At 49.4% G+C, this 22,909-nt stretch overlaps 2 protein-coding genes across 2 annotated transcripts in view; one reads left to right on the forward strand and one right to left on the reverse strand.

Moving 5' to 3' along the window:
* The window catches only part of LOC139235053 (poly(ADP-ribose) glycohydrolase-like), a 204,819-nt gene extending 194,688 nt beyond the window's left edge, over positions 1 to 10,131 (reverse strand). Inside the window, exon 1 of the mRNA XM_070866176.1 lies at positions 10,059 to 10,131. The gene's annotated coding sequence lies outside the window, so the exon portion shown is untranslated. The remainder of the gene's footprint in view (positions 1 to 10,058) is intronic.
* The window catches only part of LOC139235052 (zinc finger MIZ domain-containing protein 1-like), a 293,638-nt gene that overhangs the window by 18,491 nt on the left and 252,238 nt on the right, over positions 1 to 22,909 (forward strand). The gene's annotated exons all lie outside the window — the stretch shown is intronic.

Below are 22,909 nucleotides of genomic sequence, written 5' to 3' on the forward strand. Positions count from 1 at the left end.
TAAAAGCCGACAAATCCCCTGGACCTGACGGCCTACATACTCGGGTTCTAAAAGAAGTAATTGCAGAGATAGTGGCTGCATTGGTTGTGATCTTCCAAAATTCCCTGGAACGGTCCCAGCAGATTGGATGGTAGCAAATGTAACCCCACTATTCAAGAAAGGAGGGGGAGAGAAAACCATGAACTACAGACCAGTTAGCCTGACTTCAGTAGCAGGAAAAATGCTGGAATCCATTATTAAGGAAGTGATATCAAGGCACTTAGAAAATCCTCATTCGATTAGGCAGGCAACATGGTTTTATGAAAGAGAAATCCTATTTAACAAATGTATTAGTTGTTTGAGGATATAACTGGCAGGGTAGATAAGGGGGAACCAGTGGATATACTATATTGGATTTTCAAAAGGCATTCGATAAGGTACCACACAAAAGGTTGCTACGCAAGATAAGGGCTCATGGGGTTGGTGGAAATATATTAGCATGGATAGAGGATTGGTTAACTAACAGAAAACAGAGAGTAGGGATAAATGGGTCACTTGCAGATTGGCAAACAGTGACAAGTGGATGCCACAGGGATCAGTGCTGGGGCATCAGCTACTTAAAATCTATATTAATAGATGAAGGGACCGAGTGTAATGTATCCAAGTTTGCTGAAGATACAAAGCTAGGTGGGAAAGAAAGCTGTGAGGAGGACACAAAGCATCTGCAAAGGTATATAGACAGGTTAAGTGAGTGGGCAGTAAGGTGGCAAATAGAGTATAATGTGGGGAAATGTGAGATTATTCACTTTGGTCGGAAGAATAGGAAAACAGAATATTTTTTAAATGATGAGAAACTGTTGAATGTTGGTGGTCAGAGGGATTTAGGTGTCCTTGTACATGAAACACAGGAAGTTAACCTGCAGGTACACAAGCAAGTAGGAAAGCAAATGGCATATTGTCCTTTTATTCCAAGGGGGTTGCAGTACAAGATGGAGTACTGTGCACAGTTTTGGTTTCCTGATCTAAAGAAAGATATACTTGCCTTGGAGACGGTGCAACGGAGATTCACCAGACTGATTCCTGGGATGGGGGGATTGTCCTATGAGGAGAAATTGAGTAGACTAGGCCTATATTCTCTAGAATTTAGAAGAATGAAAGGTGATCTCATTGAAACATCTAAGAATCTGAAAGGGATCGACAGGGTGGCTGCTGAGAGGATGCTTCCCCTGATTGGAGTGTCTAGAACTAGGGGGCACAGTCTCAGGATAAGGGGTCGGCCATTTGAGATAGAAATGAGGAGAAATTTCAACAGAGGGTTGTGAATCTTTGGAATTCTCTGGCCCCAGAGGGCTGTGGAGGCTGAGTCTCTGAATATATTCAAGGCTGAGATCGATAGATTTTTGGACTCTAGGGGAATCAAGGGATATGGGGATCGGGTGGGAAAGTGGAGTTGAGGTCGATGATCAGCCATGATAGTGAATGGCAGAGCAGGCTCGAGGGGCCGAGTGGCCGACTCCTATTCCTAATTATGTTCTTAATTATGTTCCCTCGGCTCAGTCACACCACGCACCATCACACCTCTCCTCTCAACATCATTACCTGACAAACTTTATCCAACTCCCCTCCACAGTAACAGTTGTACAGTAGGAAGACACAACATTCTGAATACCTTTCCAGTTCTCACCGTGGAACTGACCATAACTCCATCCACCAGTTCCACACTAAGTTACCAGCTCAGCCCATTGAGGAAAGATGAATGAAACCCCCCAGGATTCCCTGACCTACAGCTGCTGTGATTGTCACTCTGCAGATTGTGGCAGGTGGCCATGCAGTCCGACTGTGCTGTCCCGTGCCGTGCACACAGGGCTTTCACTACCTCACTAACGCTGCCTGGCTATCTCCAACTGTGCTCCTGTCATAGCCAACCCTGTGAGGGAGAGGCCTGCTCCTCTCTGCCTTGAAACTCATGTCAGCTGTGGTCGGAAATACAGTGGGACATTGCACACTGTCACTCTGTGTCCCTGAACTGTCCGCTCTTCCTGCGTGATAGATTCCGAGCTCTTTGACTGAGGGACCCAGTCTGGTCCTCACCTGACCTCGGGAGCAGTAGATAGTCACCAGAAATCGGGAGCCCTGGCAGTGTTTCTTTCCCCAACTCGGGTTGTTGAAGCCAGCTGGGACCAAGTTACTGACCACCCCCGACAGACCAGGGGTACAAACTGGTCCAGCACTTCACTGCCTTCATCTGCTGGGCCACTGGGGAAGCCAACCCAGCAATTGTAATCAACGCACACAGACGGAACAATCTGTTTCGACAATCACTCTGGAGCTGACTAATGTAATCACAGCTCTCTGGAATCCCATACCTGGGGATGAATTGTGACATGAAGCAGGGTGGGAGGAGACTTGTGGGGAGCATGAACACCGACGTGGCCTGTTTCTGTGCTGCAAAATCGTCCAGCCCGATAACCCTCCAGGAATCTGCCCGCCTCCAACTCTGAGCTCGTGTGGATCCCGCACTCCCTTCGTCCCACCTTCGGGGGCTGTGCCTTTAGCCACCTAGACCCCACGCTCTGGAACTCCCTCCCTAACCATCTCTGCATCGCCACCCCTCTCTTCCTGTTAGACCTTTCTTAAAACCTGCCTCTTTGACCAAGCTCCTGTGAAAAGCTTTGGGACATTTTACTATGTTAAAGACCCGATGTTGTTGTGGTTGAAGTTTGATGTAGTATTGAGTCATGAATTGCATTTATTGCTAAATTGGTTGTTATCTCCTAAACATTTTCATATTCCAACTGACATGCTGTTGGGGACGTGATCCAGAGCTGTTTATTTTTACCGTTGTGTCTTTGCTGTGTAAAAGATGCATTGCATCGAATTTACAACACAAACAGGCCATTCGGCCCAACAGGTCCGTGCCAGTGTTTGTGCTCCACACCAGCCTCATTCCCTCTCCCCCCCCCCCCCCCCCCCCCCCCCCCCCCATCAGCACATCTCTCCATTCCCATCTCCCTCTTGTGTTTATCCAGCTTCCCCTATGCAAGTATGTAAATGTCACCTTCGGTTTTAATGAAGGTATTTCCTGATAGATATGGAACTCATCTGTTAAATATATTGCTCAGGAATTTGTGGTGGGTAGTAACAGTTATATAACGCTGTTATCACTCCTCCGAAACTGACCGCAACTTCAGGGTGCAGCGCGAGCGCCTCCTAACGCGCCAATCCCCAAGTTGCAGTCAGTCATTCACTGCTCCGACACAGGCTGCGCTGTGACCCCCCCTCTCCCCTCCCCCAGCCACAGGTCCCCTCCCCTCTGCCCAGCACACAGCACCCCCCCTCCCCCTCTCCCCAGCACACAGCTCCCCCTCCCCTCCTCTCCCAGCCCACAGCACCCCCCACTCTCCAGCAGACAGCTAACCACCCCCACCCAGTACACGTAAGGAAGAAGCGAGAAAACCAGAGCATCTGCGAAGGACTTGAGCACAAAAATTTAGGCTGACCAATGCAGTACTGAGGGAGCGCTGCACTGTCGGATGGGCAGTAGTGAGGAAGCGCTGCACTGTTGGAGGGGCAGTAGTGAGGGAGCGCTGCACTGTCGGAGGGGCAGTAGTGAGGGAGCGCGGGGCAGTACTGAGGGAGCACCACTGTCGGAGGTGCCGTCTTTCAGATCAGATGTGAAACCAAGGCCCCTTCTGTTCTCTCAGGTGAATCTAAAAAATCCCATGGCACGATTTCAAAGAAGAGCAGTGGAGTTATCCCTGGTGCCCTGGGGTCAATATTTGCCCCTCAATCCACATCTAAAACAGATTATCTGGTCATTATCACATTGCTGTGTGTGGGAGCTTGCTGTGTGCAAATTGACTGCTGCGTTTCCCACATTAAGTGACTACACTCCAAAAGTACTTCATTGGCTGTAAAGCGCTTTGAGACATCCGGTGGTCGTGAAAGGCGCTATATAAATTCAAGTTTTTCTGTTAGGAAAACAAGCAGTTGTGTTTGAGCAGTCAGGAGAATGGAAGTAAAATTAAAGGGAAGTGATGAACCAATTGAATACATCGGCAGTTTTTGATAAAATTATCGCCACTTGTTCTGTCGCAGTAACTGAAAGTTCTGATGTCCAAAATAAAGTTTAGAACATAAAAAGACATTAAAAATGCTATTTATCACCGTAACCTGATGAAAATTTAAATGTTGTTTTGAGATCTTTGAGTGAAAGTCTGAGGCCGGGACACTGAGTTTGGTGATTGACAGGAAGACCCAACCTTTGCAGAGGATGTTGGTTGCAAACCCTGCCCTTCCGATCCTTGCTCCAAGACATTCAAAGCTTGCTGACAGAATTCCGCAAGTTGGGAACAAAGATCACTGATCTGAAACAGCCTTGTGTTTATTCGTTGCTCCCGCGAGGCAGATATACAGAGAGTGAAACCACGTTAACTTCCTCAGCAGCAGTCAGTATTCGTCTCCGAAAATCAGTATTCTTCTGGGAACCCGTCACAAAACGTACAATCAGCCCTGTACCTCACCCCGCACCCCCAGCGCTGCGACTCCCCAACACTGCGACCCCCACCCCGCTGATCCCCACCCCCAGCGCTGCGACCCCACCCCCCAGTGCTCCAACCCCCACCTCTCCAATCCCCACCCCCAGCACTCCGACCCGCACCCCTCCGATCCCCACCTCCAGCACTGTGACCCCCCAGTGCTCCGATCCCCAGCCTGGGATCGACGTGATTGCATCGGACTCCAGAATGGCCCAGAGACTGTGGCCGATCTGCATCGCGGATAACTCTTGCTGACTGGTCCGTGGATTGGCATTGAGGGCGGCCCTGCCCCCACTCATTACCGAGATATTTTTGGAACTGGCCAATCAAATCTGCAAGTAAATTATTCAACAATAACAACAACTTGTATTTATTGAAATATCCCAAAGTGCTTCACAGGAGTATTATGTGTTAAAAATTTGACACCGATCCCATAAATAGAAAATAGCGCAGGTGATAAAAAGCTTGGTCAAAGAGAGAGGTTTTAAGGAGCGTCTTGAAGGAGGAAAGAGAGGTGGAGAGGTTTAGGGAGGGAGTTCCAGAGCTTTGGGTACTAGGCACAGAAGGCACGGCCACTGATGGTTGAGCGATTATAATCAGGGATGCTCAGGAGGGTAGAATTAAAGGAGTGCAGACATATTGGGGGGGGGGGGGGTTGTGGGGCTGGAGGAGATTATAGAGATAGGGAGGGGTGAGGCTATGGAGGGATTTGAAAATAAGGATGAGAATTTTGAAATCGAGGCGTTGCTTAATCGGAAGCCAATGTAGGTCAGCGAGCACAGGGGTAATGGGTGAGCGGGACTCGGTGCGAGTTGGGACATGGGGCAGCCGAGTTTTGGATCACCTCTAATTTATGTAGGGTAGAACGTGGGAGGCCAGCCGGGAGTGCTGTACAATCAGCCCTGTACCTCACCCCGCACCCCCAGCGCTGCGACTCCCCAGCACTGCGACCCCCACCCCGCTGATCCCCATCCCCAGCGCTCCGACCGTGACCCCCAGCGCTGCGAACCTCACCCCCAGCACTGCGACTCCCCCCCCCCCCCGTGCTCCAACCCCCACCTCTCCAATCCCCACCCCCAGCACTCCGACCCGCACCCCTCCGATCCCCACCTCCAGCACTGTGACCCCCCAGAGATAACAAAGGCATGGATGACAGCTCCAGCAGCGGATGAGCTGAGCCAAGGGCGGAGACGGGCGATGTTACAGAGGTGGAAATAGGCGGTGTTAGTTACACTGCGGATCTGTGGTCTAAAGCTCATTTCAAGGTCAAATATGACACCAAGGTTGATTCAGCCTCAAACAGAAGTTGGGGAGAGGGATGGAGTCAGTGGCTAGGGACGGAGTTTGTGGCGGGGACTGAAAACAATAGCTTCGGTCTTCCCAATATTCAATTGGAGAAAATCTCTGCTTATCCAGAACTGGATGTCGGACAAGCAATCTGACAACTTAGAGAGCGAAGAGGGGTTGAGAGAAGTGGTAGTTCATAAAGATATTAACATGCCATGCAATAAGTGGGATTACGACCTGTCCTGATCAGGGGCCCACAGCATAATGAGATGAAATGGGAATTGCTACCAACTGATGATCCATTAGACTGCCAATAACTCCAGGCAACACCAGGTTCCACTCAATGGCACTCTGCTACAAACCGTAACGTTAGAGCAATTCGAGTCACAAGGTGAGCCTTATCACAGCAAGATTAACCTTTCTGCTACCATAGACTAGAATCAGAGAACGGTTACAGCACAGAAGGAGGCCATTCGGCCCGTCGAGCCCGCATTGGCTCTCCGCAAGATATAAAATATCTACCAAAATATATAGCTCAACAACAACAACTTGTATTCATATAGCGCCTTTAACGTAGTGAGACGTCCTAAGGAGTGTTATTTTCTGCAACCAATAGTAAAAGTGAACACGATAAAAATGTTCCTACTGAGCGTTTGGCCTGGCCTTCCTCGTCCCTCCCTCACCGTTTTAATCCTTCTTGTGTTTTGCTATTTTGTCGCTCCCTTTACCCCAAATTAGCTGGTGGTTGAAAACCAGCTCGCGGGGGCAATTGTTCAGCCAGTTGAGGCTGAGAACGTTAGAGATTGACCGAATTGTGACCCAGCCTTGATTGCAATGTAGACACTGCAGACACTTTGAGATAACTCCTCTTCTTGTTGGTATTCTAAGCGTTAAGATGTTCCGATTTAAAAAAAACCTAAACTGACAGAAAGACGTAAACTGAATTATTTATCGGCGTCTAACCTGTTCTAATCTCGGCTGAAAAAACGCTGATTTTCCCTCAGGTGTTTTAGAGTCACAGTAATTGCACAGAAAGTCCACGCGAGGAATCAATGGTTAGTGACCAGGAACCCAGCCAGTAAATTATGCAGTGGTTTATTTTTCATAGCTCATTGATCCTCCGCGCTATATTTTGTGTTTTTCATCATCCCTACATCCCATAGTTCACTGAGAAATTGAAGGTGCAATCTCACATTGCACAGCTGTCCAGAGCTTAGCATTATGTAAGGGTTATTGATCCCATATTCCCGCTTCTCTTCCCTCACTCACTTCCTCCTTTACCCCCTTCCTTTCTTAACTCCGCCTTTCTTTTCCTTTCCTCCCCCTCCCTTCCCTTCTCTCTTCCCTCCCTTCCTTCCCTCCCTCCATCCTTCATGCCTTATTTTCTTTATTACGTTATTTTGCTTCTGTTGATATTTCTGCTTGTGACCGTTCACTCGGCTCACTGCTTCCACCTGCTGTGACGTGTTTGACAATTCCAGCACTGGATTTCTGGCTGGCCATGTCCAGTCCAGAATCAGTCACACACACGCACAGCGCACACATGCTGTCTGACCTCCCGGCTTTCCAGCAACCACACTGATCACAGCACTGAGCCTGGTATCAGCAGCACGCAATGATGCTTCCTTGTGCCTGCATGTCTGCACGTTGTCTGCGGTTTGTAATGCGTCAAAATAATGTGTAAAGCATCAACAGTTGAAAATTAAAGGCCTGGACCGAAAGGCTGGAGAGTGTGATTTGAATCGATCGCTGCTGTTTATGTCATTCTGCCCCGCACCTGGGTGTCACCGGGGCTCAGTTGGTTGTAGTCTCAGTGCTGGGTCAGAGATTGTGGGTTCAAGTCCCACCTCAGCACATAATCCAGTCTGACACTCCAAACCTGTACTGAGGGGCTGCTGCACTGTCAGAGGTGCCACTAAACCGAGGCCTCGTAGATGGACGTAGAAGATCCCACGGTACTATTCATAGGAGTTCTCCCCGGAGTTCAATATTTAACCTTCAAGCAACATCACTAAAACAAGTGATCTGATTACTGTTTGTGGGAGCTTGCTGTGCTGCCGCGTTTCCTATATTACAACAATGACTACACTCCAAAACGTACTTCATTGGTTGTAAAGCATTTTAGACGCTGTGAAAGGCGCTATAGAAATGCAAGACTTTCTACTCAAACATACAAGATTTACAACAGCTTGCATTTATATAGCGCCTTCAACATAGTAAAACATCCCAGGGCGCTTCACAGGAGCATTATCAAACAAAATTTGACACCAAGCCACCTAAGGAGATATTTGGACAGCTGATCAAAATTTTGGTGAGGCAGGTTATAAGGAGCATCTTAAAGGAGGGTAGAGAAGCGGAGAGGTTTAGGCAGGGAGTTCCAGAGCTTGTGGCCCAGGCAGCTGAAGGCACGGCCGCCAATGGTGGGGTGAGGGGAAGGAGAGATGAACCATCATCGTCGTAGGCAGTCCCTCGAAATCGAGGAAGACTTGTTTCCACTCTAAAAATGAGTTTTTAGGTGACAACAATCCAATACGGGAATTACAGTGGGACAGACAGTGGTTGAAGGAAAGGGTGCATGGGGAGTCTGGTTTGCCGCACGCTCTTTCCGCTGCCTGCGTTTGGTTTCTGCATGCTCGCGGCGATGAGACTTGGTGCTCAGCGCCCTCCCGGATGCACTTCCTCCACTTAGGGCGGTCTTTGGCCAGAGACTCCCAGGTGTTGGTGGGATGTTGCACTTTATCAGGGAGGCTTTGAGGGTGTCCTTGAAACGTTTCCTCTGCCCACCTGGGGCTCGCTTGCCGTTTAGGAGTTCCGAGTAGAGCGCTTGCTTTGGGAGTCTTGTGTCAGGCATGCGGACAATGTGGCCCGCCCAGCAGAGCTGGTCGAGTGTGGTCAGTGCTTCGATGCTGGGGATGTTGGCCTGGTCGAGGACGCTAACGTTGGTGCGTCTGTCCTCCCAGGGGATTGTCACATTCGTCACCATCCTCCGCCTGCTCCACGACGACATGCAAGCGGTGATCCTGACCAACGGATCCATTTAAGACCCAATCCACGTCTGGACCAGGGTCAAGCAGAGCTGCGTCATCGCGCCAACCCTCTTCTCAATCTTCCTCGCTGCCATGATCCACCTCACACTCAACAAGCTCCGCATTGGAGTGGAACTAAACTACAGAACCAGTGGGAACCTGTTCAACCTTCATCTTCTCCAGGCCAGATCCAAGACCGTCCCAACCTCTGTCGTCGAACTACAGTATGCGGACGATGCTTGAGTCTGCACACATTCAGAAACTGAACTCCAAGTCATAGTCAGCATCTTCACTGAGGCATATGAGAGCATTGGCCTTACACTAAACATCCGTAAGACAAAGGTCTTCCACCAGTCTGTTCCTGCCACACAGCACTACTCCCCAGTCATCAAGATCCAACGTGTACCACTTTCCATACCTCGGGAACCTATTACCAGCAAGAGCAGACATCGACAACGAGGTTCAACACCACCTCTAGTGTGCCAGTGCAGCCTTCGGTCGCCTAAGGAAGAGAGTGTTCGAAGATCAGGCCCTCAAATTTGCCACCTAGCTCTACAGGGTCTACAGGGCTATAATGATACCTGCCCTCCTGTATGGCTCAGAGACATGGACCATATACAGTAGACACCTCAAATCGCAACCAACGATATCTCCGCAAGATCCTACAAATCCCCTGGGAGGATAGATGCACCAATGTCAGTTCCTCCCTCCCTATAGTCCCTTGATTATCCACTATTGGGATGTTTTTAGTGTCTTCTACTGTGAAGACTGATACAAAATATTTGTTTAACGTCTACATTATTAATTCCTCAGTCTCATCCTCCAGGGGACCAACATTTATCTTAGCCACTCTTTTCCTTTTTATGTACCTGTAGGAACTCTTACTATCTGTTTTTTTAATTTCGTGCTAGCTTACTTTCATAATCCATCTTCCTTCTCTTAATCATTTTTTTAGTCGTTCTCTGCTGCTTTTAAAAATTTCCCCAATCCTCTGGCCTCCCACTAGTCTTGGCCACATTGTATGCCCTTGTTTTCAATTTGATACCATCCCTTATTTCCTTAGTTAGCCACAAATGGTTATCCCTTCTCTTACAGTCTTTCCTTTTCATTGAGATATATTTTTGTTGCGAGTTATGAAATATCTCCTTAAATGTTTACCAGTGGTCATCAACCGTCCCATACTTTAATCTATTTTGCCAGTCCACTTTAGCCAACTCTGCCCTCATACCTTTGTAGTCGATTCTGGCATCGTGGCAACTCTTCATTCACACCAACTGGGCAGCACGATTGTTTTGGCAGAAGCACATTGTTCCATTATCCAGAAGCTTTGAGCTTAAATCGCTTCTTTCACTGGCATTCAAACGTATCATCTGTCACTTTGGGGTTTGTTGCAAGTTCTTTTTAGACTGCTGCGTTTAGTGAACAGTGTTGTCACTGGGATCTGAGTAAAATGTAGTGCTGGGTGTGTGAAATGTCCACACTGTGAAGGGTATGGTCATGCAGTGGTTCTGTCACTGGACCAGTCATCCAGAAATAAAGACAGGAAATACTGGAAAAGCGGGTCAAGCAGCATCTGTGGGAAGAGAAACAGGGCTAGTGTTTCAGGTCAATGGGTGGGGATGGGGAGTGTTGGGGGTCATGGGGAGGATGGGGAGTGGGGGTCATGGGGAGGATGGGGAGTGGGGGTCATAGGAGGTATGGAGGATTGGGATTGGGGATGGGATTGGGGGGGAGGTTGGGGATGGGAATAGAGGGGCAGGGGGGTTAGTTTGAGAGACATTAGAGTCAGTGGAATTTCCAAACTCCAGTGAATGTGTTGGGTTTATCTTTGGGGAAAATAGCAGAATTTTTCACAACATGATTGATGTTCATTCTCCTGATAGATAACGAGATCCTCGGTCGGTGACCGAGATTGGGTCGTTGAAGTTGAGTTGTCACCATTTTTAGTTGATTATGGGATGTTCTTTTCCTTGAATGTTGCATCCTGTTGCTGCAGCCCGGGTGATTGATTGGCTGTGCACTGTGACAGAGCAAATGGGAGTGTATTGGCCACACGATTTTACACCAGTGAGATATCAAGTTACACATAAATTGTAATAAATCAGTTCAGCATAAATGCAAAGTGCACTGAACACAAATTGCACTCTTGGGCTAAAGCTAATTTAACCACAAAATGAATACTTCCATGTAAAGCAGTGTCCTGGCTTTCTACTCCCAGCAACTTCATTGGCTGCAGTTCAGTCCGAAATTTGAAATGAAGCTCGACTTGACAGCCTAGCCTCACCTCACAAACCAGAATATCCCAAAACCTTTCTATCTCAGCCTTGAATATACTCATTGACTGAGCCTCCGCAGCCCTCTGGGGCAGAGAATTCCAGAGAATTCCAGACAACCCTCTGAGTAAAGAACTTCTTCCTCATTCTAGTCCGAAATGGCTGACCCCTTATCCTGAGACTGTGACCCCTGGTTCTGGACACTCCAACTGCGAGTGTGTGGGGGCTAGTATCAGAATCAACCGTGATGCCCTACATGGTCAAATAGCCTGCCATTACTTACTGCTTGGGCTCACGCATGTAGAATGGTCGGTTGTGTGATGTGTTCACAGAGCCCGATCTCCCACAGCCCACAGAGCCCAATCTTGGCTGCTGCCAGGAGATGCCAAGTGGAGATGAGCAACCAGAAGGAATGACCATTGGAATGTTGGTTGTAGCTGGGAGCTTGACGCCTATCTGACTGCCTTCCCCCCTACCCCCAGCACGAGGCAGCACCTTCAGGGAAGGAGGGAATAATCAGAGGAACAGTTTGAAATGGCCCTGACTGTGGAAGTGAGGTGTTACAGTCACTGCAGTAATACCTGAGTGAATCAATCCTCAAACCCGGCACCAAGCTCATGGTCTACAGGGCTGTAGTGATACCCGCCCTCCTGTGTGGCTCAGAAACGTGGACCATATACAGTAGACATCTCAAATCGCTGGAGAAATACCACCAACGATGTCTCCGCAAGATCCTGCAAATCCACTGGGAGGACAGACGCACCAACATCAGTGTTCTCAATCAGGCCAACATCCCCAGTATCGAAGCACTGACCACACTCGACCAGCTCCGTTGGGCGGGCCACATTGTTCGCATGCCTGACACGAGACTCCCAAAGCAAGCGCTCTACTCTGAGCTCCTTCACGGCAAGCGAGCCCCAGGTGGGCCGAGGAAACATTTCAAGGTCACCCTCAAAGCCTCTTTGATAAAATGCAACATCCCCACCGACACCTGGGAATCCCTGGCCAAAGGCCGCCCTAAGTGGAGGAAGAGCATCCGGGAGGGCGCTGAGCACCTCGAGTCTCGTCGCCGAGAGCATGAAGAAAGCAAGCGCAGACAGCGGAAGGAGCGTGCGGCAAAGCAGACTCCCCACCCACCCTTTCCTCCAACCACTGTCTGTCCCACCTGTGACAGAGACTGTAGGTCCCGCATTGGACTGTACAGTCACCTGAGAACTCACTTTTAGAGTGGAAGCAAGTCTTCTTCGATTTCGAGGGACTGCCTATCATGATGATGGTGACATGAGTGAATGTCACAGTAACAGATACACAGTAATATAAACGGAAAAATGCTTCACACATCCTGAAAATTCACATCAGTGGCTGTTTTAGAAAATTCTAGTGTTACATATAATTGTCCTGAAGATTTCGAAAGGCCCGTGTGTGAGTTGGTGCAGATTTGGGAATCTCCCTGAGGAACACCTTCCTTTCCCATTCTTCAGTCGCTGTGACCATATTGTGTCCTGTGTGGTGTAACAGGAGAAAGGATGTGACTCTGCTAATTCACCGCGTTACCACGGCGATTGCCTCTTGCTCACAAGTGCTGGGGCGTTCGTGTAATTCTGTGTGGCCAAGTTGCGGTGAGTGTGTGGGGAGGGGGTGGCTGGGTCAGAGGTCACCAAAGTCATCTTATTTTCCCAATTAAATCCATGTGCTTCAGACATTCTCTGCATTGTGGGTACATTCCACTTGCTGAGACTGTTGAGGGCGGGCCCAGTGTGCTGGGTGGGCAGGATGGAAACCCTCAACCGACTCATGAAGCTCAGATCCAGCAGCAAGTTAACCCTCGCAGTGAGCACTGCCTCACACAAAAGGCAACCAAGTACACCCGGCGGTCAACAGGGCAAGAGGAGCACTGTAAATCCTGCAACACTCACATACAGCGCTCATATACACGCACTCACACACACACACACACACACTCATACACTCACACACTCACGTTCACGTACACACACTCGCATACCCACACACTCCCGTACACACACACTTGCGTACTCATACACTCACACTCACTCACACACACACTTGCCTACATATTCACATACTCACACCCACACGTTAACACACCCGCTTATACACACACAATTCCACATTCATACATGCACTCACATAGCTACGCACGCGCCCACTCACTCTCACACACTCACTCACTCTCACACCCCCACCCACTCACACACCCACTCACACACTCACATTGGCAATCCACATATTCACACCCAAGCAGAATAAAAAAAGAAAGACTTGGATTTATGTAGCGCCTTTCAAGACCACCGGACATCTCAAAGCACTTCCCAGCCAATGAAGTACAGTCACTGTTGTAATGTAGGAACGCAGCAGACAATTTGCGCACAGCAAGCTCCCACAGACAGCAACGTGATAATGACCAGATAATCTGTTTCTTTGTTATGTTGATTGAGGGATAAATATTGGCCAGGACACTGGGGATAACTCCCCTGCTCTTCTTCGAAATAGTTCCATGGAATCTTTTACGTCCATGGAATGAGAGGGCAGACGGGACCTCGGTTTAATGTCTCAGCTGAAAGACGGCACCTCCGACAGTGCGGCACTCCCTCAGCACTGCACTGGAGTGTCAGCTTAGACTTATGTGCTCAAGCCCCTGGGGGTGGGACTTGAACCCACAACCTTCTGTCCACTGAGCCACAGCTGACACGCTTACATACTCAGAATCCAATTATCTCCCATTGCCCAGTGAATTAATGTTCCTCCATGTAATAAAATTCTCACCGCCGAATTGACCCACTTTCCTGAACTCCAAGAGGTTGCCATGGTTTCCCTTTCCATTCCCTCCACTCCCGAGGCCGCTGACTTTGGCCGAGGTTCCAAAGGCTCTGCCCACTGTCTCGGACCTCGCTCACGCCGACCAGCTTTTTTGATGAACTTTGCCAGTGACGTCTGCTGGGCTATTCAACCACTGGGTTTAGTGCGGTGGTGATTGCGGTTCGATCAGACTTGCATTTAACGGGAACAGAAAAGAAAGTAAGTGTTGAACTGAAAAATGAAGGCTAGGAATGAGCATTAATTATTGGAGTCTGCATTGTGCCACATAGTCAGTCATGGAATGGACGTGTGCAAAGGACGGGTGCAGGCTGAGTTGGCAGACTTCGACTCCCTCAGCTTGGGCTCTGGCTCACAGCCCCCCACTGACACCTGCAGCAGCAGACCACAACCGCCCAGACCTCCCCAGTTATCGAGGATAACGCAGGCTGCTCTGGGTGGAGAGCTGGAGGAATTTCTGGCATTACTTGGCAGGTCTGTCAGCATGTAAAGGGGCAAAGATAGGCTGGTGCTTTGGGTGTACAGCCAGTTCTCTGAAGGGTCTCACTCCAAAATGTTAAACTTTTCTTTCTCGGTTGCCGAGCGATTTCTAGCATTGATGGGCCACGTTGATCTGCGTTAACCTTGTGTGGTGCCTCCCTGTAGCCTTTCACAGGAGTGCTGGACCTGGGGCAAGAGCTTGTATTCCACACCTTCGTACTTGGCTTCCCACTAGGAGTGGGTTTCAGTGCTTCTCAGCTCTCCTGAGGGGGCAGCAGGTTACATTTCTCGGGACAACGACTGGATTAATAATATGAGTGCTGAATTCAGAATTATACTCTTGAGGGTGACTGGATGGCGTGGTGAGTGAAATACTGTTTCACTGCTGCAGCCCAGAGAGATGAATAATATTGTTCTAACCTCTGGTTTTAAGAATGCCACATGAAAGGCATTTGGACCCCTTAACCCAATTCCTAGTGGGCGTGGCACACATCTGCCCTTTATTCGATGTTCACTGGCAAGTTCACTCCGAGAGGCTGCAGAATAGCTGCTGTGGAATGGACCAATGGGGAGTGGTGTGGAATGAACGGACCATTGTGAGGCGGGTGTGGAATGGACCAATGGGGAGCGGGTGTGGAATGGACCAATGGGGAGCGGGTGTGGAATGGACCAATGGGGAGCGGATGTGGAATGGACCAATGGGGAGCTGGTGTGGAATGGACCAATGGGGAGCGGGTGAACTCGGGGCTGGGGCGAAGGCACACTGCTGGTGCTGGATGCCTGACATGGAACGTGTTCCATTCCCAGCACCGATGTCCACCACCAAGGCCTACTCCCCATTCATTAGCGTTACTCTGAACTCTACCAGTTTAGACTAGTTCAGAATCATGCGCTTTTGATGACCCACCTCATTCAAATATTTTAAAAGAAAGAAAAGAAAGACTTGGATTTATATAGCGCCTTTAACAGACATCTCAAGGTGCTTTACAGCCAATGAAGTACTTTTGGAGTGTAGTCACTGTTGTAATGTAGGAATTGCGGCAGCCAATTTGTACACAGCAAGTTCCCACAAACAGCAATGTGATAATGACCGGATAATCTGTTTTTTTTATGTTGATTGAGGGATAAATATTGGCCAGGACTTTTGAAAAACTTGCTTAATTAAGTTACTTGTGCTAACTCTCAATTTATATTCCAGTGCTAATAAACGAATAAAAAGTTTGCCTTTATCTTTTAATAACTGTAGTAAAGATTAAAACAATCACAAAACAAGGAACTACTCGGACTAAAAATAGTAACTTTACTGGATGTAGCTGCGTACAAGGACATGTTTAATAGTCAATGGGGAGAGTGCTAAGGTGCAATGTTTGTGGGGTGGACGATTTGCTTTCTGTCGGGAGATTAAATGGATAGGGTCGAGTCCATCAACGTGTGGCGTGGACATGGGCTGTGATTGGGGATTATATGGATGGGATAGAGTTCCTCACTGTCAGGAGTGGACATGAGCGAGACTGAATTTTAATTCCTTGCGCTTTTTGTGTTATTGGTTGGAAATGAATAACATGTTGCTGAGAGCACTGCGTGTGACCATTCTGAAACCTCTGTTTGCTGACTGCTTTAGACTTTCTTTTAAACACTGAGATGAATAAAGACTTTAAAACTTGGTCGTGTCCAAGGCAGCATTATAATCGCTCGCCCCATTTGGATCACGAGCATTTTTTGCTGACTTTTCCAAGTATCCCAACGCAGTGATGTCAGCGGATGCTAGAGATGTCGTCACATTTGTCATATTTGTATCTGTTTAAATATTTGATGCAATCAGGGTTTGCATCGGTTTCTGAAATATAAACCCTGTCACCACGATACTGTTCACTTAATGTTGCTGAAGAGGTTTTCTGACAGTTTATAATGTTTGAGGCATGCTTCTCAGCCAGGCTCAGTGGTAGCTCTCTTGTCTCTTTAGTCAGAAAGAAAGACTTGCATTTCATGACCTCAGGACATTCCAAAGTGCTTTACAGCCATGGAAGTAATTTTTTGAAGTTTAGTCTCGACTGCAATGTGAAAGCTTCTAGTCTCATTCCAGAGATGTGAGCACAAAATCGAGGTTGACACTGTACTGTCGGATGAGATGTTAAACCGAGGCCCTCTCAAGTGGACGTAAAAGAGCAGGAGAGTTATCCCCGGAGTCCTGGCCAATATTTATCCCTCAATCAACACCTAAAAACAGATATTCTGATAGGATGAGATGAAGTAAGGTCGGAGGAGGCTCATGTGGAGCAGAAACACTGACATTGGCCTGTTGGACCGAATGGCCTGTTTCTGTGCTGTACAATGCTGTGCAATTCTATGTAATATTTGGTCATGATCACTTTTGTGTTTGTGGGAGCTTGCTGTGCACAAATTGGCTGCCGCATTTCCTACATTACAACAGTGACTGTACTCCAAAAATACTTCAACACTAAAGCAGAATACCGCGGATGCTGGAAATCTGAAATAAAAACAGGAAATACTGGAAATATTCAGCGGGTCATTTGAGGGGAGAGAAACAGAGCTAACGTTTCAGGTCGATGACCTTTCATCAGAACTAGAAAAAGTTTGAGATGTGCCAGGTTTTAACCAAGTGTAGGGGCAGGGACAGAATGGGGGGGAGGAAAGAATAAATGGGAAGGCCTGTGATAGGATGGAGGACAGGGGTGATTAAACGACAAAAGTCAAAACTTTTTACTTAAATAGCACTTCATTGGCTGTAAAGTGCTTTGGGACGTCGTAAGGATGTGAAAGGCGCTATAGAAATGCAAGTCTTTTTTGTGTAAGATCTGTTACTCTTGTACACTGCTACATCAAAAGTCAACAAGTCTGCCGGGATTATCACAGTGATCACCAATCGGTGACCCTGTTAGAAATGCGTGCGTGGATGTGAGACGAGGAGAGGTTTGGGCTCGGCGCTGATGCACTCCACAGTTGAATAGTCTGCTAACACTTGCTGTCAAGGCTCACACATGAAGAATGGCCCAACAGGTACTGTGGGGCAGGGACAGGATGGGGGAGGGGAGGGTCTCACTTCACTCACCTTCTCACCTATCCTATGTCTCCAATCCTGTGTCTCAACATAACTAAAGCAGTCATAGCAAGAAACCCGAGAGTTGCTCTGACGTTCGTACGCTTACTGCGTCAATAGAGCCCTTTAATTGAGCTGTTGTTTCTGTAACTGTGCCAACCCTCTATTATTCTGCACTTATTTACTGCTGTACTGCTACCTCATACCAATCTTCCTCTCACTGCCAAGTATTGATGGACTGTGAACTGTGGGAAGTAATTGGGTTGGTCATGTCCAATGTTGGCCTTGGCTCGCCTGAGTCCAGACTGACCTGTGCTGCCCCACTGGAAGAGGTGACGTGGGGATAGCCTCCCCAGGGAAGGGGATGGAGGAGGAGGGGTAAAGTATTCCCGGAGTCTGTCGGCCTAGAGTACATGAACATGCAGTCTCGGGCTGTCAGATACGTCCTACATCCAGCAGCATGTTTTCCTTTGTCCGCTGTGTTTGATTTTGACTCACATTCATACACATTTCAACCAATCAATTTGCAATTTGCCACAGTCAGGAACAAAATGGTAGAAAATCAGGTCAGTTATTTTTGTGGGTATGTGCGCATGGAAACCGAAGAACACTGGACCTTGAGGAGGGGGAAAGATCAACACCCCACTTTCGAGCTGGGTGCCAGGCAGAGAGAGGGTTTGTTTTTAGCCCTGGATAGTTACAATCTGTAAATGGGACATCTCGCAAAATTGGGGTCACTGGACACATCTTGGTACTCTGAAAATCCCCATGGCTTTTGATGTTACTATTTCCCTGAGTCTGACTGAAAGTAGGGCAGTGATGTTGTTTGTTGTCCTGGCCAACATTTTTCCCCTTGACCAGAAACAGATGATTTGGCCATTCCTTCATTGGATATGTGTGGGATCTTCCTGTGCACAGTTTAACTGCCGTGTCCGCCTACATAACAAGTGCCTGCACTTCCAAAAAAATTATCCACTGCTTGCAAGGTGCTCTGGGATGTCACAAAAATGCAAGCGGTTGCTAAGTCAGCCCATCTGCTGCCGAAACCCTCACCCAACGTCCTCCTGGCTGGCCTCACACCTCCCACTTCCCGCAAACTTCAGCTCATCCAAAGCTCTGCTGCCCGTGTCCTAGCTCGCTGCCCGTGTCCTAACTCGCACCCAGTCCCGCTCACCCATCACCCCCTGTGCTCGCTGCCCCGTGTCCTAACTCGCACCCAGTCCCGCTCACCCATCACCCCCTGTGCTCGCTGCCCCGTGTCCTAACTCGCACCCAGTCCCGCTCACCCATCGCCCCTTGTGCTTGCTGTCCGTGTCCTAACACGCACCAAGTCCCGCTCACCCATCACCCTCCGTGCCCGCTGACCTAAATTGGCTCCCGGTCTGGCAAGGCCTCGAATTTAAAATGATCTTCTTTTAGTTTCAATCCCTCCGTGGCCTCACCCCTCGATATCTCTGTAATCTCCTCCAGTCCTACAACCCCCTGAGATCTCTGCGCTCCTCCAACTCTGGCCTCTTGCACACCCTGCACACCCTTCACCCCACCATCAGCGGCCGTGCCTTCAGCTGCCTAGGCCCCAAGCATAGGAACTCCCTCCCGAAACCTCTGCCTCTCTCTCCTACTTTAGGACACTCCTTAAAACCGACGCCTTTGAGCAAGACTTTGGTCACTGTCCTAATGCCTTCTCTTTGGCTTGCTATCTGATTCCGCTCCTGTGAAGCAAACTTGGGAAGTTTTAGCTAATTAAAGGTGCTATATAAATGTGGGTTGTTGCCCTGATAGTCTGCTGTTTTATCTCCCCGTGACTTTTGATGTGTGTGTAGCTCTATTGATTGACTATTTATAGGGAATCCACAGTATGAGCCGTTACAAGTTAGTGGTACAGGCAGTTTCTCTTGCGCTGTAACGCCCCTCCTAGTAGCTTGACTGAGAACTGATATAGTGGCCATCTGTTGTGTAGTCAAGCCTCTGCTAAGCAACAAACTTCTGATATTCGGGGAGAAAAATAACTACCAGAACTGGATAAGGACCTGAAGGAAAAGGATTTGCAGGGTTACGGGGAAAGGGCAGGGGAGGGGTACTGGCTGAAGTGCTCTCGCAGAGAGCCGGCACGGGCTCGACGGGCCGAATGGCCTCCTGTGCTTTAACCGTTCTATGATTCAATGAGCACAGAGTCACCAAGTCACACAGCTGTAGCTGTTAGCCTTGTGGGCCTCAATTTGCCCAGTACAAATGGGTAAATTAGTAATAATACACACTTCTTTTTGCCTTCCTGTTGTCTGGACTTTGATGTATTAGATGGAGTCGGAGTTAACTGTACAGGGCCAGCTCTCTCGGGTTAACTGTACAGGCCCAGCTCTCTCGGGTTAACTGTACAGGGCCAGTTCTCTCGGGTTAACTGTACAGGGCCAGCTCTCTCGGGTTAACTGTACAGGCCCAGCTCTCTCGGGTTAACTGTACAGGGTCAGCTCTCTCGGGTTAACTGTACAGGGCCAGCTCTCTCGGGTTAACTGTACAAGGCCAGCTCTCTCGGGTTAACTGTACAGGGCCAGCTCTCTCGGGTTAACTGTACAGGGCCAGCTCTCTCGGGTTAACTGTACAGGGCCAGCTCCCTCGGGTTAACTGTACAGGGCCAGCTCTCTCGGGTTAACTGTACAGGGCCAGCTCTCTCGGGTTAACTGTACAGGGCCAGCTCCCTCGGGTTAACTGTACAGGGTCAGCTCTCTCGGGTTAACTGTACAGGGTCAGCTCTCTCGGGTTAACTGTACAGGGCCAGCTCTCTCGGGTTAACTGTACAGGGCCAGCTCTCTCGGGTTAACTGTACAGGGCCAGCTCTCTCGGGTTAACTGTACAGGGCCAGCTCTCTCGGGTTAACTGTACAGGGTCAGCTCTCTCGGGTTAACTTTACAGGGCCAGCTCTCTCGGGTTAACTGTACAGGGTCAGCTCTCTCGGGTTAACTGTACAGGGCCAGCTCTCTCGGGTTAACTGTACAGGGCCAGCTCTCTTGGGTTAACTGTACAGGGCCAGCTCTCTCGGGTTAACTGTACAGGGCCAGCTCTCTCAGGAGTTTAGTCCTAGAAGTTGCGGAGTATCTTGGAGAAATTATGAGTGTTTTGAATTGAAAACGTGGCTGACTTTTGTTGTTGCCATGGTCCGAGATTCCATTTCACGAATACTGGATACAGACCAACTGAAGGTACCAGCCACAGAACAAAAGCACCCACAGAAATCAGAGTGCTCCTTTTTCATACATCCTGCAACTACCATCCGTAACATTTATGTTTAGATTGAAAGAAGACTTGCATTTCTCTAGCGCCTTCCCGGCCTCAGGACATCCCAAAGTGCTTTAAAGCCAATTAAATACTTTAGAAATGCAGTCACTGTTGTAATGTGGCAGCCAACATGTGCACAGCAAGCTCCCACACACAGCAATGTGATAATGACCACATCATCTGTTTTTGTTATGTTGATTGAGGGGTAAATATTAGTCCCAGGACACCGGGGATAACTCTCCTGCTCTTCTTCGAAGTAGTGCCATAGGATCGTTTAGATCCAACTGAGAGAGCAGTTTGATATTTCATCGAAAGATGGCATCTCCGACAGTGCAATGCTCCCTCAGTACTGCCCCTCCGACAGCACGGCACTCCCTCAGTACTGCCCCTCCGACAGTGCGGCACTCCCTCAGTACTGCCCCTCCGACAGCACGGCAATCCCTCCGTACTGCCCCTCCGACAGTGCGGCACTCCCTCAGTACTGCCCCTCCGACAGTGCGGCACTCCCTCAGTACTGCCCCTCCGACAGTGCGGCACTCCCTCAGTACTGCCCCTCCGACAGTGCCGCAATCCCTCAGTACTGCCCCTCCGACAGTGCGGCGCTCCCTCAGTACTGCCCCTCCGACAGTGCGGTGCTCCCTCAGTACTGCCCCTCCGACAGTGCCGCACTCCCTCAGTACTTCCCCTCTGACAGTGCCGCACTCCCTCAGTACTGCCCCTCCGACAGTGCCGCACTCCCTCAGTACTGCCCCTCCGACAGTGCAGCGCTCCCTCAGTACTGCCCCTCCGACAGTGCAGCGCTCCCTCAGTACTTCCCCTCTGACAGTGCCGCACTCCCTCAGTACTGCCCCTCCGACAGTGCCGCACTCCCTCAGTACTGCCCCTCCGACAGTGCAGCGCTCCCTCAGTATTGCCCCTCCGACAGTGCAGCGCTCCCTCAGTATTGCCCCTCCGACAGTGCAGCGCTCCCTCAGTACTGCCCCTCCGACAGTGCAGCGCTCCCTCAGTATTGCCCCTCCGACAGTGCAGCACTCCCTCAGTACTGCATTGGAGTGTCAGCCTGGATTTTGTGTCCACGTCTGTGGAGCTGGGCTGCTACAATTGGCTTCAGCAGTGGGAGGTGGCGACATCTATTAGGGATCCTGCCCCGAACTCCAGTAATTGACTCTGCTGGAAAGGGTGTGCCTGTTTGTTGATGGTGGGTAAGAATAGAATCGGCACCAGACACGATGCCCTCCATGGTGCAATAGGCAGTTGGTGCTCAGTGTATTAAATTAACATCTGAAGAACGGGGAGGGCGGTGGGAACGGGGGACAGTGTCGAGTCGGCACCTTTGGGAGAGGAGGGGGACAGTTATCCAGCAAGAACACGATTGGACCACCCACAGCCCACTGCACTGTGCTGGCAGCCGGCAGTAACCGAGTGGCCTCGTGGTGCACTCTGTGCTGGGGGGGGGGGGCCACAGCTCCAGTAAGGTGCTATCGATGGGGTACAAGTTGTAGCACCCCTGGATTGAGAGTTGGGCGCCGGAGTGCACCATCACCCCCGGCAACCACATTTTAAATTGAACCATTATTGTAAAAAGTTCATTTGCTTAACTTGTTGGTTTTAGTGCCCCTTTAATAAAATAGTTGTAGCACCCACGGAGTTCCCTGGAGTGTGATCTGCTTCTTCACTTGCTGCTTACGGTTCTGGCAGTCTGCCCATGGCAGCTTCCTGCACACTGGGTGCCAAATTTTAGTTCCTGTCACTCTTTATGGTCTGGCAATAAAACTTTATAATACTTCGGCAGAAAGCAGGTCGATGAAAACTCCTCCAGCGAGCGCGTCAGTTCCCACGTCACTCCCACAACGCTGCCCACGAGTTCAGGGTGCAGAGCTCGCTGTGTGTATTCGCCACGCTCAGTCCTGGCTTTATGTCGTTGCCTGCAAAGACGTCACTGTGACGAGCCACTGGAGGCGAGAGCTCACCTTCCCCTGGCCAGGCCCTGCTCCCCTTGCAGCTGCTCTTTGCTGCTCATCTGACAACTGATTCTACAAATTCAGAGCTTGCAGATGGGTCACATACCACAGACACTACAGAAGTTTTGTTTTGTTCTGGAGAACTATTTTTATTGTAGAAGTATTAAAGAAGGCGGGGATAGAGAAAGATCTGGGC

Source organism: Pristiophorus japonicus, chromosome 22 (genome assembly GCF_044704955.1).
Source record: "Pristiophorus japonicus isolate sPriJap1 chromosome 22, sPriJap1.hap1, whole genome shotgun sequence".
NCBI lineage: Eukaryota > Metazoa > Chordata > Chondrichthyes > Pristiophoridae > Pristiophorus > Pristiophorus japonicus.